The sequence below is a fragment of the Mandrillus leucophaeus genome, unplaced genomic scaffold, assembly GCF_000951045.1.
Source record: "Mandrillus leucophaeus isolate KB7577 unplaced genomic scaffold, Mleu.le_1.0 Scaffold110, whole genome shotgun sequence".
Taxonomy (NCBI): Eukaryota; Metazoa; Chordata; class Mammalia; order Primates; family Cercopithecidae; genus Mandrillus; species Mandrillus leucophaeus.
Window position 1 is genome coordinate 3,810,486 of NW_012099210.1, and position 25,685 is coordinate 3,836,170.

The window sequence follows — 25,685 nt, forward strand, 5'->3', positions numbered from 1 at the left end:
TTTTTTTTTTTAGAGACGAGGTTTCATCATGTTGCCCAGGCTGGTCTCAAACTCCTAAGCTCAAAAACGTCTGTCCTCCTTGGTCTCCCAAAGAGCTGAGATTACAGGTGTGAGCCACCATGCCTGGCCAGTTCGTTGGCATTTTTGAAAAATGCTAAAAGGCAGTTAACTAGCCTGTAACATTGGGAGAGTGTGAGGTTTGTCTTAGATACTTATTTTATTTTTGAGATGGAGTCTTGCTCTGTTGCCAGGCTGGAGTGCAGTGGTGTGATCTTGGCTCACTGCAACCTCCGTCTCCCGGGTTCAAGCGGTTCTCCTGCCTCAGCCTCCTGAGTAGTTGGGACTACAGGCATGCACCACCATGCCCAACTAATTTTTGTATTTTTAGTGGAGATGGGGTTTTACCATGTTGACCAGAATGGTCTCCATTTTCTGACCTTGTGATCCACCCACCTGGGCCTCCCAAAGTGCTGGGATTACAGGTGTGAGCCACCGCACCCAGCCTGAAAAAGATACACATTTTTTTCATTTTGGATTTGCCAATATGATGGCAGAACACTGTCATTGTCTTCCTGTATCTCTGTTCTTGATCTTTCAGTGATTTTTTTATGTTGTGTTCCATTTTGCTGGGTATCAAATTATCACCAAGTCTTTGTGCAAATCCAGAGAGGTAACTAACTAGAAATATGTGTGTGGAAGATAGGTATGAAATGTTAGGAAAAAGAAAATGCTTCTTCCTAACTTTTTTTTTTTTTAAACTCCTTTGGGGTCTGATTGATTCATGCTTTTTTATTTGTTGAAATTTTTTGAATACTAACTATGTGCTAGGCTCTGTGTTGATTATGTGTTGGTGACACTGAGACCAAAGGTGCTATTCCTGGCTTCAAGAGAATTCATGGCTTAGTAAAAGGAACACGTAAATCAGTGGTTACAGTACAGCTTGGCAAATGTGGTTGTGCACAATGTACTGCAGTGACCCAGAGGGGGAAACCTCACCCGCGTTGGGGAGAAGGATGTAGGGAAGCTTCTGATCCTGGAAGGTATTACGTGAGGACTTGAAGAATAAGTAGAAGTTAGCCTGGTAATGTAGAGGAAGGGCATTTTAGCGTAGGGAAACTTCATTGTAAAGATAGAAGGCATAAGAAGAGCATAGTACAAGCTGGGAATGCAGGTGGTTTAGTTGAACTGCAGCTTAGGGTGCCTGTGGGAATTGATGTGACATAAGGCTGGAGAGGTGGGTAATGGCTATGTCATGAAGACTACTTATTGCTTCCTAAACAATTCAGGTCTTATCCTGAAATATGCTAGCTAGGATTTTAGGCAGGAAAAGGATCTGATTAGATTTGGATTTTGGAACAGTTATGAGCAGCAGCTATAAGAATATTCTTTTTCAATGGTGTCTATTCATCTATGCTTTAGACTGAATTGTGTCCTTCCCAGTTCATGTGCTGAAGCCCTGACCCTCAGTGTGCTGCTATTTGGAGATGAGGTCTTTGGGAGGTGATTAGGTTTAGGTGAGGTCATGAAGGCGGGACCTTCCTGATGGGATTAGTGAGCTTGTAAGAAGAGATACCAGAGAACTTGCTGTCTCTTTCCTACACGAGAACACAGCAAGAAGGCTGCCCCTCTGTTAGCCAGGAAGAGGGCCCTCACTAGAACCTGACCATGGCATCCTGATCTTGGACTTCTAGCCTCTAGAACTGTGGGAAAGTAAATTTCTGTTTAAGCCATCCAATCTGTGATGTTTTATTATGGCAGCCTGAGTAGACTAATACAATCTATTTATTATTTGGGTAATTGTGAAACTAGGAACAGGAAGAATATTATAGTAATTCAAGTAAGTAGCAATAATTTGGCTACTGCCTTCTGTTTTAAAAATATTTGGGCATGGAACAAATCATTATAACTGAACTTCTAGTTTTGAGATCTTATGGTTAGGATATTACTAGCTATAATAAGTTTTATGAGAGAACCTTCTCCCTTGAACATCTCCACATCCTACCTTTTATTAAAGTAATCCACTGATTCCCTTCACTATAGAGGCTTTGGGTCTTTTCATTTTCTTCCGGTCAGCAGGTTGGTACAGCTGAACTCTCAGTACCTAGTGCCTGAGTGTTGAATCTGTTAGCCCTCTGCTTTATCTAATTTTGATACTGTGACATTTATAGTGTTTTAAAGGAATCTTCTGTATATGGTTTTAGGAGTTCTGTGGGAATTAATACCATTTAGAGGATCATGTAACTATGGCAGATGATGTTTGTGATGAAATTGGTACCTATCTTGTGTATGTTTGAATAACTATTTAAAAGAGAATATTTTTCATAGTTTTGTTTTTATGTCTGAAGATCTGTCTTAAACATTTTATCCCGTACTTAACTTGTATCTGATATTTGAGTCTAGTTTCCCTTTCTTTTCCCAAGGTCTTGCTCTTTTTTTTTTTTTTGAGACAGGCTCTCGCTCTATCATCCAGGCTGTAGTACAGTGGCATGACCTCTGTTTACTGCAGTCTCCACCTCCCTAGTTCAAGCAATTCTCCCATCTCAGCCTCCCTGTAACTGGGACCACAGCCATGTACCACCACGCCCAGCTAATTTTTGTATTTTTTATAGAGATGGGGTTTTGCCATGTTACCCAGGCTGGTCTGGAATTTCTGAGCTCAAGCGATCCACCCGCCTTGGCCTCCCAAAGTGCTGGGATTACAGGTATGAGCCACTGCACCTGGCCTATTCTTTATTTTTTAAACTCTGTCTTTCTCCCCAATTCTCTCTAATTTGTCCTCTTTATTGGCCTTTTCTCTTGAGTTTAGAAATAGGCTTAAGTATTCTGTTCTTTAAAAAAAAAGGTGTTTTGACGCCTATACCTCTCATAAGCCCCTTCCTGAGGAAGCATTTTAAAAAATGAATCCACATTCAATACTATTGCCTCTTCAGCCTGTAGTCTTCTTCAGAACATAATAATCTTACATTGCTCCCATTCATTCAATGTTTTGGAAGTGCCTACCAAACGCCAGGACTGGGGTGTGTGTGTGTATCTTTGTTTCCCTCCCAGGAGGCCTCTTTTTAGTGGTAGGGTCACAAGATTGGGAGGAGTTATTTAGCCCATCTCTCCAGTGCCTGCAGTTGCTCTGCATTATACCCTCTGAGTGAATCCTCAGCCTTCACTGAAATTCTACAAAGTTAGGGGATGCAGTATCTACTAGGAGCCCACTCTGCCTTTGGACTAATCTGACTGCCAGAGAGTTTTTTGGTCTATAATGAATTTTGCTTCTATTTATCCTTTGATCACAGTTCTTTACAGCTATATAGAATATAGAGTATAATAGTCTTTTTACATGATTTGAGCTGTCATATTTACCCCCAATATCTTTTTTCTAAGAATGTCTTCATAGCTTCCGTGGGTCTTCACCATCCTTCCTGCCTTGTTGCTTATACTTCTGTTTGATTGAGTCTTTAAGAATTGGTGTCTAGAACTGATTGTAATATTCCTGACTGGGTTTTCTCTCCTCTGATTTTTTGACTTCCATGCTTGTATTGTGCAGCCCAAACTGCTATATTTCAGATGGCCACATGGTTCTACTTGGAGAGTTGATCACCAACGGAAATCTCAGTTTTTTTCCATAGATGATACTGCTAGGTCCTGTCTTCCTCAGCCTCTCCTTGTCTGCTTATACCCTTGTCTTTTATTCCCTTTACTGCGTGTGGGATCTTAAATTTACCTTAAGTTAACTTTCAGTTTGCTAGGTCCTGTCCATAGCAGTTTGCATTGGATTCCATTTCTGTTATTTTAGGGAAGATACGAGTTTTTCTGAAATAGTACCCTTTGAATGTAGTAACTTAACAGATCTATCTGATCTGTTAAGATAGATCTGTTAAGTTAAGATGGATCTGTTAAGATGGATCTGTTAAGTTAACAGATCTACTAAGTTAACTTTTCTTTTTATTTTTGGAGACACAGTCTTACTCTGTTGCCCAGGCTAGAGTGCGGTGGTACGATCTCGACTCACCACAACCTCTGCCTCCCAGGTTCCAGCAATTCTTGTGTTTCAGCCTCCTGAGTAGCTGGGATTACAGACATGCACCACCACAGCCAGCTAACTTTTGTATTTTTAGTAGAGACGGGGTTTCACCATGTTGGCCAGGCTGGTCTCAAACCCTTGACCTCAAGTGATCTGCCTGCCTTGGCCTCCCAAAGTGCTAGGATTACAGGTGTGAGCCACCACCCGTGGCCAAGTAAACTTTTTCTTTTTCTTTATCTTTTAACTTTTTACTTATCTTGATCACAAATATTTCATAAGACATGTTGTCAAGTCTAGATGTGTATGTTCCCTTGAACTGCCAGCTTAGGAATCTTAACGAGAAAAGGAAACTGGGTTAATCTTGTATGATTTGTTCTTACTATTAGGGTTCGCAGGGATTACTACTTTCTAAGTGTTTAAAATCCATTCTCAAGTATTGCCTGGGACTTGTTCTGAGTCTCTGTAGTCTGTTGGCATTTTCCTCTCTTTTTTTTTGAGACCAAGTCTTGTTCTATCGCCCAGGCTGGAGTATAGTGGCATGATCTCAGCTCACTGCAACCTCCACCTCCCAGGTTTGAATGATTCTCCTGCCTCAGCCTCCCGAGTAGTTGGGACTACAGGTGTGCCCCACCACACCTAGCTAAGTTTTGTATTTTTAATAGAGACAGGGTTTTGCCATATTGGCCAGGCTAGTCTTGAACTCCAGACCTCAAGTGATCCGCCTACCTCGGCCTCCTAAAGTGCTGGGATTGCAGCCATGAGCCACCACACCCGGCCTTCTCATTTTAATTTTTCTAAAGCGTCTTCTGAAGCATCTTGTTCCTCTCTGACTTCATTCTTTGCTGACCTCTTTTCCCCAAGTTTTGGAATTCTCTGAGATTGCTTTTCCTCTCTCTTTCAATCTGTGTCTTTTAAGATTCTCTATGCTTGCATTGTCCAGTAAGGTAGCTCCTAGCCACAGTCAACATAGAAATGTTACTGGCTTTAAAGAATCTACTGATTTCAAGTTGAAAGCCAGAACAGGAAACGCTGACACCTGGGTAGAAGGTTAAGGTTGACTATTCCAGGAATCGAGAGAGGAGCACGAAAGTGGCCACAGTTTTAACTAGTTATACTTGCTTGTTGGCTGTTGCCAGGTTATCTGTATAGGTTCCTGACCCCTGTCTCCTGCTAACAATAAGTCATTATTGCAAATAAAGTAAATATTAATAAATATATGTGTAGAGTATTTTTAATAAAAGCCTATGTGTAGTGTGCCAAAAGATAATGAGCTTTGGAAACAAAGTAAGTTCTTAAATTGGCAGTTTCTACGCCTGATTCTGTATAGTACTGCTAAACTTGCTAGGTCATTCAAATACTATATAATAATGTTTGTAGACATTTCCTAGTGTTTGGATATTTTCTGTAAGCTACAGTTTTGATATATACTACTGTACTTCACATTTTTTATTAAGCAATTTAAAAAGATGTTTATAATAGTGAATAAACAGTATTGGAAGTATTTGAAAAATAATTTATGATTTCAGAAATTACAGTTTTTTCCCCCCAAATTTTGAATATTGATATTGATAGAGAGTTTGAAACAATAGTACATAGTGCTTGTCCAAAGAACTATGATAGGTACAGAAATTGAGATAGTGTTTAGAGACTGTTATGGTAATTTGACATTGCCATCAGTACTTGTGATCAGTGGATTCAACCCACCGAACAAGGAGTTTTACAAAAGTATTGGTCCATTACAGATGGTAATTTTGTTGTATAAGTACTGGTCTAGGTGAGAGGTAGTGATTTCTTGAACCAGACTTGGAAGTATGAGAAGAGATTGGTTGGAATCAGGATATACTTTGAAGATAGAGCCAGTGGGATTTGCTACTAGATTAGATGACAGATTATTCTAGATTATCTTTCCCTCTAAACTGCTTCATTTATAAAATGGGTGTAGTTATGACAGCAACACTCATTTTTGTTGTAGCTGTGTCAGATGTTTCTTTGAGCTTGCTGGAAATCCCTTATGTTCATTGCTGCTAATATCATCTTTCTAATCCAATCATGTAATTCCCTTGACTTTCAACCATCAACTGCTCACCATTATAGATAAAATAAATATTAAACTGCTTAGGTTGACTTTTAAGATATGAGGTGCATCTTCTTTCAGACTCTTTTCCATATCCGCTGTTGCTCCTGACAATAGCCCAACTAGACTGCCTGCTGGTCCGGTCAATCTCTTTCTGCGTAATAAACTACCCCAAACTTGATGGCATAAAACGACAACCATTTTATTGTGCTCACAGTTTAGTGAGTCAGGGATTTGGAACATGCACAGCAAGGACAGCTTGTCTCTGTTCCACAATGTCTGGGGCCTCAGCTGGGAATTCTTGAAGGTTGGGGGCTGGAATCATCCAAAGGCTCATTCACTCGCATGTCTGGCGGTTGATGCTGGCTGTTGGCTGGGAGCTCAGCTGGGGCTGTCAGCTGAAACACCTACATGTGGTCTCTCTGCATGGGCTATTTTGAGCTTCCTCAGAGCATGGCGGCTGGGTTCCAAGAGCAAGTGTCTCAAAAGACAGGAAGTGGAAGCTTCCAGTTTCTTAAGATCTGGTTCTGGAAGCTGTTACAGTGTCACTTCCACCATATTCTGTTGGTCAAGCTGTCACAGAGCCCCATTAAAGAGGAGGAGATACAGATCCCACCTCTTGATGGGAAGAGAGCCAAAGAATTTGAGGGCCATTTTAAAAAAATAAAATGGGGTGATGGGGGGGGGTATTTTAAAATGGCCACATCCTACTATTCACCAGTCTTCTCTGTCTTTCTGAGTCTCTGTCAGCTGCTCCCTGTCTCCACTCCTCACCCCCTCCCCAGTTCAAACTCCATCTCTTTCTCCATGCAGTCTTTGTCATGTCTCATCCTCTGGCTAAAATCAGTTTTTCTCTCTTCTGTGTTCCCATAGCATTCCTGTTTGTAATTCTTCTGTGGTAATTTTTCAGTGTTTTTCTTTCTTGGTAGATTATAAACTCTTTGAAGGTAAGAACCATGTCTTGCTTACCTTTGCATATCTCATAGCAGGTAAGTTTTTTGAATGGAACTTTCAATATCAAACTGAGTCTCACATCTGATACCCAGATGGGTTGGGACTTAACAGTGGTTAAACAGAAAATATAATGAGAAAATTTAAAACATTCCTTAAAAACATCGTTTCTGATGTTGTATTTTAAGACTTTTGAAATGAACTCTCTGTTGTGAGTAAAACTTCTAATTTTTTTCTCCTTTGGCCATAAAATTAAAAGAGATTAACTTTTTTTTTGATATTATCAACATCTTCCTGCTCAGGTCAATCTCTGATAGGCATGCCCTAGTGTTTTTTTGGTGAACTTTAGATCTCAGTCCATTACTGGATCAGTTTAGGGAGTCACACCCAAGACTAGAAATGAAAGGAAATTGAAGTTCTGAATAAAGCTTATGAATTGCAAGGGTAAGAATTGTTTCATGAAATTTTTGTTTCAGTTTTATATGCATGTGTATAAGAAGTTCAAATATAAAATAAGTATTAAAAATCTTTGAAAGATACTCTCTTATGCAGCCTCATTCTAAACTGTTGATGTCCTGGTTCATTTCTTTGGCTTTTTCTTTTTTAGCTTATTTCTTCTGGTGTCCTTTCTGAGGGCTTATATATGTACATACTGATTCTGGGGACCATACACACATGTTCCATTAATCTTTACCTATCTAGCCTCTTTTTATAGTAAACCTCAGTTTCCCAGAATAACATATGTTGCTTTTTCTCTTCTCCTTTGGAGACTTTACACCTACTCTCCTGCCCTCAAGAGGCCAGGAGGTGGAATTAGCTTATTCTTTTCTTTTTTCTTTTATGTTTTTATTGAAGTATAGAATCCATACAGTGAAGTGTACAAATCTACAGTATACAACTCAATAAATTTTTGCATCTGTATTTATCCCTGTAAGTATCACTGCAGATGAAGATGTAGAAACAGTTTCATCAATCCAGAAGGGGTCAGTTTATTCTTAAATTATTTCTGGAACAAGGTGGTGGTGTGGTGGTGTGAGTAAATTACTAGATTCTCTCTGATTTCTTCATATGGCATATGTAGGTTATAATGTTTAGTTTTGAAGATCGCAAAGGTCTGAAGCAACTGAGTTAGAAAGTGTTAAAACAGGGAGATGGGATGTTGAATGTGAGCTTTGGCAGAATTAAATGGGACGAGCTTGAGTGAAACAAGGGGAAAAGCAAAGAGGAGTCATATCACGAAGAATTCAGGAGAAGCAAGGTTTATTTGAATTTCAGAAGGGAAAACATAAAACTTAGTTTGCCATTGCTGCTGTAACAAATCATGACAAATTTAGTATCTTGAAACAGCACAAATTTACTTTCTTCCAGTTTCGGAGGCTCTTGGGAGAATCCACTTCCTTTGGCTTGTGGCTCTTCCTCCATCTTCAAAGCACCTTCTTTCCTCTCTGTTTCCACCGTCACACTGCCTTCTCCTCTCTGAAGTTAAATCTCCATGCCTGTTTCTTAAAAGGACACTTGTGATTATATTTAGGGCCTACCCGGATAATCCAGGATAATCGCCTCATCTCAAAACTCTTAATTTAATCACATCTGCAAAGTCCCTTTGTCACATAAGGTAACATTCACAGGTTCTGGGGATTAGGGCATGGATACTTGGTTTTGTTTTTCAAGGATCTTTCTTCATAAAGGGAAGGTCTGCTATATATTTCCTGCTAGTTCATTCTCCTTTTTAATGCTAGATTAATTTTTCTAAAACAGCACCTTGTACATTTTACTTCTTTGCTCAAACATCTTTGATGACTTCCCATTGGCTGATACAATTATTAGGGCCTAGATTGACATTCACGTGGCTATTTAACCCCAAGTCACATTTCAGGTTTTTCTCCTCCTCTTTCATCATGGATGCAGCAGCATGCATTTTCTCATTGTTGCCCCCATGATCGGCTTGTCTTTGCTTGCTCTGACTCTTCCTCCTGCCTGTGGGGCCCTTACCCTCCCTTCAAGGCCTTCTCAGCAGCATTCCCCTAACCATCTGTATTAGCTTCCTAGGGCTGCCGTAAGAAATTACCACAAACAACAGCAATGTATCTCGCAAAGCTGTGGAGGCCCGAGGTCTGAAATCAGGGTGCCGGTAGAGCCATGCTCTAACTGATGGCTTTAGAGGAGACTCTTTCCTAGCTCCTTTCAGCTTCTGGTATCTCCAGGTGTTTCCTGGCTTGTGGCAGCATGACTCCAATGTGTGCCTCCATCTTCACATGACCTTCTCTCTGTGCCTCTCCATGCGTCTGTCATAAAGATGCTTGTCATTGAATTTAAGTACCACCTACAGAATCCAGGATGATCTCATCTCAAGATTCTTAAGTTTTTTACATTTGTAAAGACCCTTTTCCCAAATAAGGTCACACTCACAGGTTCCAAGGTTAGAACGCAGACAAATTGTTTGGCAGGATACTGTTCAACCCACTACACTACCTCAGTCAGCAGTCATAACTTATTTCTGTGACCTCTTGACATGACTGGCATGCCTACACAACTTATTGGGAACCCATCATCTCTATCTTACTATTTTTGGATAATTCTCACCTCTTTCACTAAACCATAAGTCCTTGTCTTAGTCCATTTGTGCTGCTATAACTAAATCCCTTAGTCTGGGTAATTTATAAACAATAGACACTTATTGCTTACAGTTCTGCAGGCTCCAAGATCAACATATGGGCAGGATTTGGTGTCTGGTGAGGGCTCACTCTGCTTCAAAGATGGCACTTTCTTGCTGTGTTCTCATATGGTGGAAGGGGGGCCCAGGGAGCTCTATTTTTTATAAAAGCACGAATCTCCCTAAAGACTTAATCACCCACCAAAGCCTCCCTGCCTCTTAATAGTATCTCATTGGGTGTTAGGTTCCAATGTATGAATTCTTGCGGGGGCACCAACCTTCAGACCATGGCAGCCCTTGAGGTCAAAAGGGTTTCTTTTGCTCTGAAACCCTCAGTTCCTAGCAGGGTGCTTAGCTCTGTAGTGCTTCAGAAGCAGCATCTATCAGATGATCAACTGTTTTTTTTTCCTTTTTTTAATAAAATGAAAGGTGTCAAGTAAAAATCCTGGTGTGATTATCAGAATTTTATTTTGAAATATCACAGGTGATTTTTCTCATCGCAAGTTTCTTTTTTGTTTGTTTGTTAATTTCTGGTACTTTACTTTTGGTGTAGAGTAACCACTTTTGATTGTCTGGAACCTTAAGTGAGTAGAGAGCAGAGCTGATGTTGGAGTAGCCAAGCTGAGAAAGGCCTCTGCAGGGAAGTGCAAACCCAGTGGGGACAGGGTGGGTTTGGAGATCGGCCAGATACAGCTTGGAAGGCTTGGGGGCCGAGCTGTCACTGTTACTTGGGAATTTGTCTTACCTGGGTGGGCTCTTGGAAGTCTTGATCCTCACTGGAATCCTTTCCAGTGGGTTCTACAAACCTGGAAGACACTCTTGTGAGCACTTGAACTTGATCTCCCACAGCACAATTGGAGGGCTATGCCGAGGGCGGCCCCCAGCCTTGCTTTCCATAAGGAGATGATGGTTTCACAATGTCTTCTGCATGACAGGGCCTCCTTTGCCTGCCCTGTAAGCACAGCTGCTCTTTAAAGCTTACCAGTGAGCATGGGTCTTAGGCTGTTTTCCCAATTATTTTCTTTTCTTTATTTGGCTTAATTTCAAGATTATCTGCGAATAGCTCCTTTTTTCTTTTTTGTCTTTGGATGCTGGCAGTCTAACCCCATTAAAGTTTAAGTAGTGCTCTCATGTTTTTTGTATTAAGCATTTGAAGGTGACTGATTTTCAGCCTTTGGTATGTTCAGGCTAATATTCAATGGTTATCTTCATTTGGAGTTTTACTATATCCATGAATCCTAATATAAGTGCTCAGGTCTGTGCAACATAACCATTACTTACAGTGCCAGTATTCTATTGTGGGGTTGGCCTAGAACGTACATGTTAATCCTTTCCCATGATATCATGGGAGAAAAGAAAGGCTGGAAAAGAATGCAGAGACTGTGACATAATGTGTAAGAATGGCCTATGGTGTCAGGCAAGTGTGGGTTTGAATCTCATTCTGTCACATCCCAGCTTTGTGACATTAGGGAAGTTACTTTTCTTCTCTGAGCTTCAGTTTTATCGTCTGCGTAATGGAGATGATAATTGCTGTTATGTCATTATGTGTGTTGGGAGGATTGAGTGTGGTAATATGGATGCAAATCTCTGTCACAGTAGTGTCTGGTACCTTAGAAGTGTTCAAAAAACTGTGGCTGTTATTATTACTCATTTTTTAGGGAAAACCAAGGCACTAGTGATAATTATGGAATGTTTCCAAGTCACCCACAGTAAAAGTCTTTAACTTGTGGGATTTAGAAAACAGACCATTAGTGTGTTGAGTAATGCAGTATTGAATATGTCAGTTACTACAATCTGGCTCTATGGTATTTATTTGGTTAGTTTGCAGAAAGATAGACAAATGACATGAATAAAAGCACACTTATTGACTTTCTTACTGATCTGAAGCATTTATCATGCTGGCTGTGTAAAGCTATACTTCCTCTAAGTTCAAGGCCTCTACCTCCAAACTCAATGGGAGGATAGAATTTAGAGTATAGTTTAATTATTGGTGTTAAATTTGTATTCTTAAGAATAATTTTGTGACTGTTAAAGTCTGAGAGGTTTATTCTGTATCACATGGCTTTTATAATAGAGATGTGAATAAATACATTCGTTGTGCTAGGAAACCTGGAATCTGTACACTGCCTTGCTGGTTTTCAGATCAAAGAAAAAAATCATAGTAGGTGAACCTTAGAACAGTCAGTCACCTGCCTAGAGTTAATATTTTGGATTAAAATTACATTCCTTAAATTCCTCTGTGTAGCAGATTATTTCTGAAATTTTCCGGGGATGGGGGAAGCAGGAACATAAAATGCTAGAAATTGAGTAAACTGCGTCATCTTTGAACCTTAAATATTGATGTTGTAACTGGATGTTGAAGACTTTGCCAGAGTTCATTGATTCATAAGTTGAAGAGTTCCTCATGTAGGGTCATGTGTTCATACACGGAGGAAATCTTCTAAGATTTGGAGTCTTACAGCGGGAGATACAGGGCTAGATGCATGAAAGAACTTCCATGTGGAGTCTTCTGCCTGAATGTAAACTCTGAGGGCAGGAACTTGATTGCCTTTGCTGTCATACCTCCAGTGCCTAAATCAGTACCTGGCTCATTGTAGGTGCTCAGTACCTCCTGGCCAAGGGCATGAATGAATATGGGAAGGAAAAGCAGTGAACTTGCTGTGGTTGAGAACACTTTCTGTACTCTGTACTTTATGCAGTTTATTTCTGGCTTGGCCTTTGTTAAGGGTCAGGAAGTTGGTTGGAAGAGAGATCCATCCACATGTTGGAACATCAGCTGTGTGCCAGCACTGTGCCAGTCCTGGAGATGAGATGGTATAAAAACCTTTTCCAAGGTCTTCTTCAGTATTGGACTGTTGGGGCTTCTACTTTTCCTTTTGACAGTGATTGTAATAAGGGATGTTTCCCTAGAATGACTCCCACTAAAGTAGCAGAGTGATCCCTGAGTTCAGGGGATTGGATTATTTTTATTTATTTGTTTGTTTATTTATTTATTTTGAGATGGAGTGCAGTGGTGCGATCTGGGCTCACTGCAAGCTCCACCTCCCAGGTTCACACCATTCTTCTGCCTCAGCCTCCCGAGTAGCTGGGACTACAGGCGCCCGCCACAGCCCCTGGCTAATTTTTTAAAAATATTTTTCGTAGAGACTGAGTTTCACCATGTTAGCCAGGATGGTCTCGATCTCCTGACCTCGTGATCCACCTGCCTCGGCCTCCCAAAGTGCTGGAATTACAGGTGTGAGCCACCGTGCCTGGCCAATTTTCTTTTTTGTAAAGAAATGGGGTCTTGCCATGTTGTCCAGGCTGGAATGCAGTGGCTATTCACAGGCAAGATCATGGTACACTAGAGCCTCCAACCTTGAACTCCTGGGCTCAAGCGATCCTCTTGTCTTAGCCTGCCTAATAGCTGGCTCTACAAGTGTGTGCCACTGCTCCCAGCTCTGGGTGGATCTTTAACCGTGAGTTTAAGTCAGTCCTGACAATTTTGGTTCATTTTATTGTCCCTGAGAAGCAGCTAGGTAAATGCGGTCGTTAAAATACATGTCTAAGCAGTCTTAGTGGCCTTCTTGGGCTTCCTTTTGCTCCTCCCAAGTTAGAAGTCAGGGCAAGTCTTTCCCCCTGCTTCATCCTATCCCCTTATAACTTCACATAAAATAATGACTATAAAGATTTGAAATCCCTATGATTGTGTTGAAGGAGAAGGGTTGAGAGTGAATGGGTCTTATTTTCCTCCCTACCTTCCTTGTCAATTTTGAGCCTGTGTATTCTATAGTTTTTTTTTTTTTCTTCTCAGTATCAAACTGAAATCTTATTTATATCTTTTTCAACTTTAATATCCCCACTTTTTGATCTTTGGAGATTAGAAGCCAAGTATGGACAAGAGGAGAGTGGCCAGGGCATTGAGTAAGCATGTATGTACATTTCGTAATTTTTGCCATACCTGGTGGGTTGTGCTGAATTTCTTGGGCAAAAGGCCTGAAGTTCTGTTACCACCAGGGGAACAGGAATTGTGGTTGCCATCAGGATCACAGCCAGGAGTCTATTTATAGTCTGCAGTGAGTGGCTGTGAGCCCACCATGGTTCTGAATATGCCTCCTGCCTTAAAGTTCCCAGTGTTCTTGAAGCGGACCCTGCCCTGGCTGGCCAGACAGTAGTTAATGATAAAGTGGATGGCTGCAGGATGTGGCGCGTGATGGCCTTGGCGGCTCACAGCCTGCAGGTGCTTGTGCTTTGGCTGACCTGAACCCCGCCAGAGAGCAGGTGCTCCCTGCCCCCATGCTGGCTTCCTGGCCTTTCTCTGAGCTGGCTTCACTGACATGGAGCTGATGGACCACTCGCTAACCAGAGTCCACTTTCTTTATTCCACATATGCCATGTCAGGTTAAGATTTATAACAGGTCATGAATTTAGCTTCCTCCTCTCTCTGAGTTCAGGTCGAATATCTAGATTTGCCTTGCAAAAAGGGCCAAGATCAGCTGACACTTTGTACCTTTTAGCTCACATTAAGGTATACAGACTGGAAGGAAAAGGTGAAAAAATAAGTTCTCACAAGAAATAACCAGGAATGGAAAACTTTTTTCTTGCGTTCATAGCAATGTATGATATGCGTATTTATGTTGATTCTTGGATGCTCTAATGGTGGAGTGATAGTTTATGCGTTCAGTTCCTTTTGCAGGTGATGGAAAACTCCAACCCAGACGAGCCTTAGTAAGATGAACATGGAATGGCTGCCATTTTATGGAGTCCAGGGTAAAACAGGTTTTAGATCTGGGTTGACTCAGGGCTCAAGCAGTATCCCTAGAGCCCTGTGATTTCCCGTCCAGTTCCTCCTTTGTCAGTTCCATTCTCAGCAGGTTCTCCTTTCATGGTAGCAAAATGGCTCTGGCATATCCTACATTCAAGTATAATGAGAAAATCACACCTTCTTTTCTAGTAGTTTCTATAAAATCCCAAGAATCACTCTGGGTGGGTTCAGGTCATGTCACACCCTGCAATCCAGTGCAGTGTGATGATTTCCAACCACACCTCAGCACACAGAATACGAGGGGGTGTATCCCAGACCCAGTTCAGGAGTTGTTGCTGGGAAAGAGGGGGAGGAACTGAGGAAGCATAGAGTTTCTACAGAATGATTCCATGAAGCACATATTGGGGACTTCCGTTCTCATAAAAGAGCACTGTTCTTGGGATCTCATACAGTGTTGCTTGGTTCTCAAAAAGTACTAAGTTCTTGTGTGGTTTCTGGGTAAGTCTGGCATCCCCCAGAAGCAGGGAGCCAGTGATTTTGCTGATGCCCTTGGGATGTTCACTGCAGGGTACCAGATTACAGTAGGTTGTAATGGATGCCATGCCCAGGTAGTTGTGTGGTATGACATTAGATCAATTAGCTTTCCCTGTACACCATTACATTAAAGAGTGTCGCTGGACAGCTATTCTCAACATATGTTTTGTTTGTCTCTGAAAACACGTGTTCCGTTTCTCTCTGACCATTCAGATTCATTTTGATGACTGTCTTGTCAGCTTGGGGCTGGGGAGAGGGGAGGACAGGCTTCGTTCTGGCAGTGCTTCAGGCTTGGAGCAGCATCCTGCAGCCAGCACCATAAGCTGTATAATTTGTCCATGGAGGCCTATGCATTATAGAAATGAAAATTCCTTCTCTGACAGCATTCATTGCTTAGCACGCAGCAATTTGGCTGTCAGAAACAGCTGGCCCTGCAGGGTGGGACAATAGAAAGGCGAGACCCGAGAGAGGCCAGTGCTTACTCAAGTCTCCCACTGTGAGAGGATCAGGTTACTGAGACTGTCATTAACAACAGACTGCAAGGGGCTCTGGGCACAGCTTCCAGTGAGCAGGAGCCTGTGGCTCAGACAGTTAGTGATTTTCCCCTGTTTTGCTGAATGGAACAAAAATAAATAAATTAAAAATAAACCATTAACCTTTGCTGACACTCAGTTGTTCAGTTCTGATTGTGTCTTCTACTGGGTGATGAGCATTTCTGGGGAAGTAAATCCCTTCTAACCTAAGTATAGTTATTGGTGCATTGCAGAAAACTCAGAAGGGAGTGGGGCTGAGGGGCAGGATGGATTGCTTGACACCTGCATGTTAGAGGGCTGTAATTTTTGGTTCTACTTACCTAGAAACAATGCTGAAAGGACCAGTATTGGAGACCTTATGAGGCAGGTTTAAACATGAAGTAGAAATGGGGTTATGCGTTCTCCCCAGATGTACATACTTGGAAGAGCCATGCAGCAAGCGGAGGAGAGGAACAGAGGAGCTGTGTGGCTTGACCCTCCTCGGAATCTGCAGTGTGGCTGGCTCTGTGTGCTTCCTGTATTGATTCCATGACTCACAGAGCATGAGCTAAGCAGAAAGCATACTTAAACTACAGAGGAGACAGCTGTCTGTTACAGGAGGACATATTTTCTGGGTTTAATGGCGCCACATTTTTCCTAATAGTTTGTACACTAGAAATGTACTTACTAGTAATGTCTGCTAAAGGGTCTTTATTATTTTTTCCTTTTTGAAAAAAAAAAGACATTCTTTAAAAAATCACCTTCTAAATATTATTCTTGACTTATTTCACAACAGGACTTCCCATGTAGGAAAACAGTACCAACATTTTGTTTTTCTTTTTGTACAATAAGCAGCTTGTCACTGTGGGTTGTTTTTTTTTTCCCCACCTCTTGATAGCAAGGGTCTATCGGAAGTTTAAAGCAATGCAGCGGGAAGTACCTTGCCTTTTTGAAGCGAATAGCGTTTCAGAGATATTGGGCGGCTCAAGGTTAGTTCGCCTGTTGGAATTCGTTTGTTGTTCAGTGTGGCTGGAACTGTACTTTCTCCTGCTCTCCCTCTAAATCTGTTTCGCTTTTACATGATAGAGGCTGAAGTTCCCAGATGTTGTTTGGATTAAAGAGTGTGTGTGGGGAGGGGGGAAAAAAAAAGCTTTCTTGATGATAATAACAGAGTCAGACTGGCTGGTTCTGTACTGACAGGAAAATGGAGAGATAAAAACTCCATTAATGGTGTGTGCATTGCCTAAGTAGCCAATAAAACAATGCTGTCCTCACTGGAAGCCGGTCCCAGACTGGCAACGCTTCGTGCCAACTGTAGGAGACAACAGCTGCAAAGAGGGGCAGAGAATTCTAGTCAAGAGTCCACGTTCAATGACTGGCTTGGGGGGCAGTTCTTTTGTTCTCTTCCTCCTCCTCCTCCTGCTTCTCCTCCTACTTTTGCCCCTTTTCCTTGATGAGCCCCTCTTAATGCTCACTGTTCCAGAAATTGAACCACATCTGATTAAAACTTAATGGTTACTCACAGAATGAAGTTGGCTGGTAGTTTCCAAGCCTGTTTGTCTGGTTTCCTTTGAGTTTGTGACAATAGAAATTGTTATTTTGTATAAAATGTATCTAAGGGTTACAGTCCTTAAAGTTTGACAGAACAGTCACTTATCACAGATGTACTGCTCTATTTTCCCTCAAATATCTTTAAATTTCCATTCTCGAAAATAAATTAAAAAATTAAAATTTTTTTTTTTTTAAAAAGCATCTCATTTTAGAAGATAATGGAAAATGGCAAAGGCTTGCTTTAGTCAGCTTTCATTCTATGTGTACTTCCTGAACCCTTTCTCTGAGTGAAGCTCTCTTCTGTGACGCTGGGCCAGGTAAGGCTATGTGCAGAGGAGACCTGACTTTGGGAACTTACTGTCTCTTGGTCAGGTAAATGCTTTGATCTCCAAAGGGAAAGAAAGACATGCTGTTTGCATGGTTTAGAAAAGCATCCCTGTAAATTCAAAAGAGAGATGAGCTGATTACCTAGCCCTGCCTCTGTTACATGTGAGTGTAAAATTTAAATTACTTTGACTTTTATTCATAATATACATGGGGAAGGGAAAATATATTTGAGTGTTTATCTTTGTGCCACATCCTGTGCTACGAACTTTATATATATTAGGAAGTTGGTATCTGTAGCCTCATTTTACAGGCGAAAGAAACGTAAACCTTAAGGAGCTCATTTACTCAAGGCTGCAAAGTCTGTTCTTCCTGTTCATAGGTGCAGATGTAATGAAGGACATGATATGAACCAATTCATCTGGTATTTATTGCACGTAATTACAGTAGGCATCCAGAAGAGGAGATGGAGTGTTCTTTATCTAGTCCCTTCAGAATGCTGGTGTCATGGGGGAAGGGCACACACTACTTTTAAATTCTGGAAGCCTTATAAATCCTGGAAGGCTTCATAAAGGAGGAGAGACATTCATTTATCTTGCAGCACACCCCCTTGAGTGTGCTTATTGTGTCAGGCACCCTGGTAGGGACTGGGGACTCAGTGCTAAAGACGACAAAGTCCTTCTGTTGTCAGAAGGTGGTGGTGATTTCCTGGTGGGCAAAGCCGTGGGAGGGGAGAACAAGGGTGGGTATCCAAGTACGCTAGAGGAGATGAATCTTGAGAAAAGGACCTGGCGAAGAGCTCAGCTGGGAGTGACGCTTGTCCAGGTTTCCTTCCTGAAATGGAGGACTGTGCGCAGATATAAGGTGGTGGATAAAATGTATAGGAAGAAGCAATAAGGAATGCTTTTAGGTACAACCTGTGTTTCCTTTTTGGAAACCCCATGTGAATTGTGAGCTGCCTCAAGGTTCCTGACTGCGGACCTCTCACTCTCAGGCCACACCAAGTGGCCAGTGGCCACAGTATCTCAAGCCTGGTTTCTTCTCTCATCACTAAAGATGGCAAAGTAAGGTCATGGGCAAACCTTGTTCTTACAGATAAAGCCTTTATGTTAGGCATTTCCAAAAAAGTATTTGCCTCTTCTGACACAGTTTTAATTTACACAGCAAAGTAGGGAGCCTGCTCTGAGGAAATACGACTCCCCATGATGAATATTAGATATTCAATGGCCTTTAACATGTCATGCATGTATTACTGTGCCAGCTTGTCTTTTTCTAAATGTCAGGTCATCACTGTTAATTTTATATGTTTAAAAGATTTGGGTGAATTCCAGGTGTAACACTTTGGTTTTCATTTTTACATTTCATAGTAGTTGAAAGGCTCCATGGTATTCTTGATAGATGCTTGTCTGCATCCATACTGATGAAGAACAGTAGAGTATATTAAATTAAAGGTTGTTGGCTGGTTGGTTGGCGGTGACTTGCTTTCTGTTTTCTGTTCACTAGATGATGCGTGGAGGATGTAATCTTCATACTGGTTATCAATCTGAAGGTTTCCCTTTGTTCTGTCAATAAACCTTACTGGTTAACAGATCCTTGTTTTTAACCACTGGTTTTCAGCCCTGCTGTGGGGCAGAGCTACACTGCAGTCCATTGTGAGTATTGCTAAGTAATTTATTATTCATTATTGAGATAAAGAAATTTTGACATACATTGGAGCTGATTCAGCACAATACTCTTCCATGGGTTCCATTATGTCTTTCAGAGTGAGAAAAAAAATGGAACTCAAAGGCAAGTCAAAGTACTGTATGTTTTAGTTAGTAAAATACACTGTTAAGAAAAAGAAAAATTGTTAAGGAAAGGAAAGAAATGAGTATCACAGAAGTCAGCATTGTGGTTATAAGAGCATCAATAATATTAATAACTTACCCTTTAATGGTGCTTATATCATGTTCTGTTCTGAGTATTTTACATATATTAACTCATTTAATTCTTATGATAATTCTGCAAGGCAGGTATAATTTTTAATCTAAACTTTTCAGATGAAGGGAATGAGGCACATTAAGTTAGCTTCTGAGGCCTGAAAGGTAGCACGTGGCAGGACCACAGTTCTAACTGGCTCAGTTCTGGGTTTTAACCACAGTGTAGGGGAGGAAGGGGGCATAGTGGTTGAGGACACATGGGGTGTGGTGTGGTGGGGTGTGGAGTGCTGGCGGTTTCCTAGAAAGGAAACATCAGGACCTTCACTGAAGGTTTTAGTTGCATATTTAGTATATATGGATTGTTTTAGTCCATTTGGGCTGCTATGACAAAATTCCAGAGGCTGTGTAGTTTATAAAGACCTGATGTTTATTTTACGCAGTTCTGGAGGCTGGAAAGCCCAAGATCAAGGCACTGGCAGATTCAGTGTCTGGCGAGGGCTTCTTAGGTCATAGTTGGCATCTTCTTGCTCTGTCTTCACATGGTGGAAGGGATAAGGTAGCTCTCTGGGGTCTCTCTTATAAGGGCACTAAATCCACAGGGACACTCATCCCATAAGGCCCTGCTGTCATGATTTAATCACCTCCAAAAACCTCACTTCCTAATGTCATCCCATTGGTGATTAGGTTGCAACATATTAATTTGTGGATACAAACATTTAGACCATAGCATGGATTGAATATATATAGTCCTATACTATATGTTTTTATATATATGAATATATTTGTTTATTTGATATACATCTACATGAATTCATACTGTATTTGAGAAATGGCAGTATGAATGGCATGTATGTGTGATATATATAGCTCCCTATTCTTGCTGTTTGATGTATTAATACAATAAACCCCACAGTTGGGACCCACCCATCTACCTCTAGAGAAAGAGCATAATCACATATGGAAGCTTTTTTCAACCCTGGAATGCCCCTACCTCTGTGGAGGATTCACATTTATTTGCCTCTTAAAAAAAAAATTACCAGGCTGGGCATGGTGGCTGATGTCTGTAATCCCAGCACTTTGGGAGGTCGAGGCAGGCAGATCACCTGAGGTCAGGAGATTGAGACCATCCTGGCTAACATGGTGAAACCCCGTCTCTACTAAAAATACAAAAAATTAGCCAGGCATGGTGGCACGCGCCTGTAATCCCAGCTACTTGGGAGGCTGAGGCAGGAGAATTGCTTGAACTCGGGAGGCGTAGGTTGCGGTGAGCCGAGATCGCGCCACTGCACTCCAGCCTGGACGACAGGTGATTTTAAATATAATCCAAAATTATATTTAAAGGAAAATAGCTTCTAGACATGTATGTGACCTGCCCTTTGTATGTCCAAAGTATTACTGAAAAACAGTGGAAGGATACCTCATGGTTGTGTTAAACCAGTCTAAATTTGGTTAGAAGTTCTAAGAGACTCAGTTGAATTCATGTTAGTATGTGTTGTCTTAAGCCTGAGTGCACAGCAGTTCTGGCAGAACCAACAAAAATGCTGCCCATGAAACAACTAAAACGGATTTTTAAAAAAGCTGTTATCTAAGAGTTACCTCCACCAATACTTAATGCATTCAAAATTAAAACTAACAGGAGCTAACCTTTTCCTTCCTGACAGTTTTAGAAAATAAGCCATTCTAAAACTTACAGAAGATTATCATTTCCCTCTTGGATTTAGAAAGTAAAAAAGCAAAATCAGGTAGACAGATGTTTTTGAAATGGACTAGGGTTCAGTGACCCGCAACTCAGTTGAATTTTTCTCGTAATTGTTGACAGTGTGAATGGTAAACAGACAATTGTTAACGTTTTATTTCCTTTTTATATGTGTGTTGTACTTTCATGTCCTGTCATATTGAAGCAATCCTGAAAGTATTAATTGTTTCTTACCTTGTCTCTCTCAGTGATACTCAACTCCCAGCTGCTCATTTGAGCCACCTGGAGAGTTGGGACAATGGCCATCCTCCATTTCCACCAGAGAGCACTCTTCAGGCACTTTTAATGTACAGCCAAGGGTGAGAACAACTGGGCTTATTTAGTCCTTTAACCATGGGGTTTTGGGTAATGCTTGTCTGCCCTTCCTCTTCAGTGCACAAAGCTCAAGTATATGCTGAACATCAGGGATGCAAAGATACAGGAAGCCAACCTGTGCAGTATGGAGACTAATTTGTTAACTTACTGATCTCTGGAGGAACTTTTACTTAGAGAATTCAGCTGGCTGTAGTATCACCTCTACCAGAGGAAGGATAGGGCTGACAATTTACTAGTCTCTAGCTCTTCTTGAATTGCTTTTGAAGGGTAGAAATGTGTGACAAAAGGTTCATACATGTGTGTGTCTGTACTTATATATAAAAATAGATGTTTTTAAGTCTTTTTGAACAATGAAAGTTCCTTTCATTGTTGCTCGGATAAATAGAGCACATTTTAAATGAGAATGGTGTTAAAATGGCTATGAAGAATTAATTTCACATTAGAAATTCTGGCCCAAATTCTGGGAATTTGGGTTATTGATGATAAATATAGATCGTTTGTATTAATTGTCAGTTAAGTTGCTTCTTAAGAGTTGCAATATCACAAATGATCAAAAAGCTGATGTTTCAACTTGTGCTTATGTAAATTAATCACAGGTGTGGAATCTTGAGGCTTGTGATGAAAAGACTCCTAACACAGTCATATTCAGGCATGTTTTATGTTATAGAATTAATCTATAAAAAATGAATCCTGATGCAAAACTATGTGTTCTAATTAATAGTAACCCAAATCAAGAGGCTAAAATTCCATTAGTGAACTGAATGCTGAGTGACACTTGAGGAGAGTAAAGTATAGAAAATGTCTCTGTTTTGTGGTTACTCATATAAAAGGTCTTGCATTAAAGAGTCCCGAGATTTATGTATCATAGACAAGGTCGTCTTGATAATAGCACATAATTCTGGGAACAGACCCGTCCCCATCTTCCCACCCCACATCACCTCTACTCCAAAGTATCACTGGAATCCCAAAGAGGATTTGGCTTCAGGTAGGCTGGCTTCAGTCCTAACTCTTGACTTGCCATCATCCTTTCTCATTTTTGTCTTTCCTGTTATTTTCTTCTGATCCCTCATATGTCCTTTGGTAGAGGCCATTTCATTTTAATTATCTGCAATTTGCTAATTTAGTCTGAAGTCGGCAGTGATTTGCAGTTTCTCAGTAGTAGTTCTCATCTGACTGGGGGGTGGTGTCTGCCTGTTTTATGGATGGGACACAGGCAGAGAGTAATGTGCTTAAGATACCAGTGCCTGGGAAGTTACATGCCTAAGTTCATTCCTCAAGCTGTGTGATTCCAGAGCTTTTGCTGTTTTCACAAAAATTAACTGGGAGATAAGCTATGTCCAGGTGGTGAAGAGGCACAGCCCAGAATGTACTCGAGGTCTAAGTTGTACGGAAAAAAGGCTGTAAGACCTTTTAAACTGATTTTTAAAATAACAGTTTTATTGAGTTAGTTCATATACCAAAAATATTCACCCTTTTATAATGTACGATTCAGTGGTTTTTAGTGCAGCCACAGAACTGTTCAACTGACACCACTATCTAATGTTAGAACATTTTCACCACCCTGACAGAGAAACTATTAGCAGGTAAGACTAATTTTAAAGCTAATATTATTGGAGTAGAAGCCAAGGATTGGGCTCTCCTGATCATCCTGTGAACTGAGTGAGGGTAGAAACCCAGTTCCTGGTCCAACCCTGCAGTGGGCACACAGTAGACACCAGTGTTGACTCTCACAGAATCCTCCAGAACAGTGAATTCTCAACTTTTGAAATTTTAACCCAGTCCAATTTTGGTAAACTAAAAAATCTCCCTTTGCCCACTTGTTTTATGAAAACAACAGGATTTAAAATTTTTTTCTAAGCACCTATTTATGTTTTTTGATTTTTCTAGGGTAGGTCTGCCACCCTCATTATTTTGCTTGGAGAGTCATTGGCATCTCAAGACTTCTGGGTTATTTTCATTGCAGGTTTGGTTGAACACATGACATGATTCAGTGCAGTCATGAGTTCACATGACTCACGCATTAAGCGATTTCATGGGTTAAAGTGATCCCAGCCAGCAAATGCTAATAACAGCCATTTATTATTCCTTGGATCTTCCTACTCTTTTCTTTAACATTTGTCTTTGGCCATTGCCTCCTTTCTGTTACCTTTTTCATGCTTATTAAAGTAAATTGAATAACATTATATAGCAATGTGTGTTATTTGTCTTTTCTTCCTAGTGTGATATAAACAGGCTGGGGCTGAGAAAATGGGTAGTGGGGTGGGGAAAAACCTTTAAGAAGGTAAAGGCCAGGTGTGGTGTCTCATTCTTGTAATCCTAGTGCTTTGGGAGGCCAAGGTGGGAGAATTGTTTGAGACCAGGAATTCAAGGTTACAGTGAGTTATGTTTCTGCCACTCTACTCCAACTTGAGCAACAGAGTAAGACCCTGTTTCTAAGACAAAAAATGTAGCAAATGTAATATTGTCATGGTGAGAGGAAGAGCACTTCTTTTTCCTAGTTTAGCTCCCTCAGTCACCTTGACTGACAACATCTGGAAGCAGGCCAGCCAGTGAGAGCTTAGCCAAGGGAATTGTATGGGGGCATGAGTCCAAGTGACCATCTTGGGAATAATTCTCTGGGAAAAAATTACATTTTTTTTTTTTTTTTGGTGAAACAAAGCATCGCCCTTCTTACATTTTATTGGTAACAATTTAGTTTACAGTAATATTACATGGTAATATTACATGGTATTTAAGTATTGTTCTCAAGTTTTGTTTTCTCTCTGTGTGTGTATATAAAATTTAGAAAAAAGATTATGTCCTAAAATGTTAGAGTAGGGAATACTTTGTTTTCAAATGTAAGTCAGGAGGAAGCTGTGGTTGAATATATACATTTAGTTTACATGTTGTCTTTTTGTATGAAATCAGAAACATTGGTAGTTCTCTGTCTCTATAACTGAGGGTTTGGGGAAGTTTGTTTTGTTTTTTACTTTGAGTTAAAAGCCATGACAACACTGAAAATGGGTTCTAGTAGGTCTACCTCCTTTTTTGCCATTAGCATAATTATTTCTCTGTCATTTTTTAAATTGTTCATATTTCTCTTGGATGGTACCTCTTATGCTTTGAATCCATTATCAGGGTACACCATTTATTATCAACATTTATTAAGGGCATTTTATTTTATTTTGAGACGGAGTTTGCTCTTGTCATCTAGGCTGGAGTGCAATGGCATGATCTCGGCTCACTGCGACCTCTGCCTCCTGGGTTCAAGCAATTCTCCTGCCTCAGCCTCCCAAGTAGCTGGGATTACAGGAGCCTGCACCACACCTGGCTAATTTTTGTATTTTTAGTACACATGGGGTTTCACCATGTTGGCCAGGCTTGTCTCAAACTCCTGACTTCAGGTGATCCACCTACCTTGGCCTCCCAGAGTGTTGGGATTACAGGCGTAAGCCACTGCACCCAGCCTCTTGGCCTATTATTTATATGACTATCCTTGATGTTTCAGAGGTGAAAAATACTGCTTACCTTTGAGGAGTCCATGGACTCACCAGGGAAACAGTAAAATTTAAAAATTGAAATGCACTTTTAAGGGTCACAATAGTTAAGTTTGGGAACAACAGATGAGGGGGCATGTATTAATATTTCAGACAGGATGTAGACATGGGGGCTTTGGGAGGTGATGCTGGGGCTGATCCTGAAGCATAGGAGTTTGCCAGATGGAAAAAGACATTGCAGGCAGACAACTGCAAAGGCAGAAGGTGAACAAGGCCATGGTGTCCCCAGGGAGCTGTAAGATACAATTAGGATGAGGGTACTTATGAGATGATAATTCGATGATGTTGGAGATGTCTGGGGACAGATCGTGACAATCAGGAAATCTACACGAGCTAGGAGAGCCATTGATGGCTGTAAGCAGAGGAGAGGGACTAGTGTGCTTTACTCAATGAACGATTTACTACGCTGATGGCAGAGATGTAGAAGAGACCATGAAGGGGTCAGCTGGAGCACTGTTGGTGGGAGAGGTCCTGGGCTGGGATGTAGGTAGCGGTGGGGTTTGTAAGGCGAATTTGGTTTCTGGCTTTGTCTACAAGATTCTTCAGTGGTTCCATTGCAGAAGATAGGGCATAAAGAAAGATTAGTAGATTTGGGATGGTGGGTGACATGGACAAGATGCCCTTTAGTCTTGGGAACCTGGATGTATTCTTTTGCGCCCTTGAGAGACTGTTCTTAATAGACCCACTGTTACTCTACTTCTGTTTGTACATTTTCTTACTCAGTTGCCCTTCAGTTGGCGAGCAAATGGTTGGTGAGCAAATTAAATTAAGGGCAAACCTCAGTCAGACACAGTGGCTCAC

General features: G+C 41.0%; 1 protein-coding gene across 3 annotated transcripts in view; it reads left to right on the forward strand.

The window, feature by feature from the left end:
* The window catches only part of ACVR1 (activin A receptor, type I), a 141,049-nt gene that overhangs the window by 20,035 nt on the left and 95,329 nt on the right, over window positions 1-25,685 (forward strand). The window contains exon 1 of one of the 3 annotated variants that reach the window (XM_011991810.1): window positions 16,435-16,472. The exons of the other annotated variants lie outside the window; for them this stretch is intronic. The gene's annotated coding sequence lies outside the window, so the exon portion shown is untranslated. Of the gene's footprint in view, window positions 1-16,434; window positions 16,473-25,685 lie in introns of those variants that run through there. 3 annotated transcript variants of the gene reach the window in all.